The sequence below is a fragment of the Otolemur garnettii genome, unplaced genomic scaffold (assembly GCF_000181295.1).
Source record: "Otolemur garnettii isolate 467f Iridium unplaced genomic scaffold, OtoGar3 scaffold00174, whole genome shotgun sequence".
Classification (NCBI taxonomy): domain Eukaryota; kingdom Metazoa; phylum Chordata; class Mammalia; order Primates; family Galagidae; genus Otolemur; species Otolemur garnettii.
Window position 1 is genome coordinate 2,293,051 of NW_003852569.1, and position 1,565 is coordinate 2,294,615.

Consider the following 1,565-nt stretch of genomic DNA (forward strand, 5'->3'; position numbering starts at 1 on the left):
AAGCGAGTCTCTTGCCTCCGCCTCCCAAGTAGCTGGGACCACAGGCGCCCGCCACAACGCCCGGCTATTTTTTTGGTTGCAGCCGTCATTGTTGTTTGGCAGCCCGGGGCTGGATTCGAACCTTAGGTGTATGTGGCTGGCGCCTTAGCCACTTGAGCCACAGGCGCTGAGCCTTCCATGAATATTCTAACATATATATATGTAGTATATAGGTAGTGTGTAGTAATATAGATATTTTGAATTGATGAACATAGGATGAGTGTGTTGAAAACAATAATAAAAATTAAGACAGGTTTTCCTGGGGCCAAGCTCAGTGGCTCACGCCCGTAATCCCAATCCCAGCACTCTGGGAGACCGAGGCAAGTGGATTGCCTGAACTCAGGAATTGGAGACCAGCCTGAGCAAGAGCAAGAACCTGTCTCTAAAAGTAGCTGGACACTGTGGTGGGCACCGGCAGTCCCAGCTACTTGGGAGGCTGAGGCAAGAAGATCACTTGAGCCCAGGAGTCTGAGGTTGCTGTGAGCTGTGATGATGCCAAGGCACTCTACCAAGGGTGACAAACTGAAACTCTGTCTCAAAAAAAAAAAAAAGAAAGAAAGAAAGAAAGGTTTTCCTAGGAAATCATAAAAGAAGATGGAATTTCAGTACCTTAAAACTCTTTATAACTAAATTTTTTCCATCTAAAATTGGTGCTTTTAATAAAGTTAACTATCAAAATGAAGGATTAAAGGGTAAACATGTTGGTTCTGTTGATCTTCTCTATTAGGGGCTCTTCTTGGTGGCTTACTGTCTCCATTTTGTCCCCAAGGTCTTAGGGAGAGGGTTATAGGGAGCTGATTTAGTCAGATTTTAAATGAAACTGAAATGAAAGTTCACTTCCTCATTGTGGATACCTCACGTGACAAGTTCCAATTTCTTTTTAAAGTCAATTCAACTGAAGTTTCCTTGCTGCCTCTGAAATCTTTGGAGAGAGCCCACCAATTGGACAACTTACTCTTGAGAGGTGTGTGGATTCTGCTGAGTAAGTACCATTTGTTCTTTTTCTCGCTTTGGTCTTCAAACACTCCGTACATGTTTTAGCTTGCTCTGCTGGCCAGGTTTTAAATCCTTGGTTTCAGGAAGTAAACTAAAAAATCATGTCACTCACTTTGCCCTTCCTTTTCTGATTAAAGTGTCTTATGTTTTAAAAAGTTAATGTCTGCTCGGGCACCTAAATTGAGGCTGAAAGGTGGCTTTCTGTGGAATATAATTTGAAGGTTTATATAATTCATTCCAAATGTTTTGAATTACAAAGAATTGGAAAAGAAAGTAGAATCCAGTTTGAGGGAACTGGTTATTGAATTTATGTTCAAGTCTCTTTGACTTAAATATAAAAGTGTTTTAAGGAATAATTGCTTCATTTGAAATAGACATTTGAACATTGAAAAAAAAGGAAAATTACATGAAGATGTGAACGCAGTAGATGAGAGTCTTTTAGCTATCTATAAAGGTTGTGAAGATTTAAATAGACTAGTTAAGAAGAGCCCATATATTCTTTTTTTTTTTTTTTTTTTTGAGACAGAGCC

General features: G+C 39.7%; 1 protein-coding gene and 1 pseudogene across 1 annotated transcript in view; both read left to right on the forward strand.

The window, feature by feature from the left end:
- Positions 1-829, forward strand: part of LOC100941933 — a 4,436-nt pseudogene extending 3,607 nt beyond the window's left edge.
- A 67-nt stretch (positions 830-896) lies between these two features.
- CTSS (cathepsin S) overlaps positions 897-1,565 on the forward strand; it is a 31,240-nt gene continuing 30,571 nt past the window's right edge. The window contains exon 1 of the mRNA XM_012811795.2: positions 897-1,021. The gene's annotated coding sequence lies outside the window, so the exon portion shown is untranslated. The remainder of the gene's footprint in view (positions 1,022-1,565) is intronic.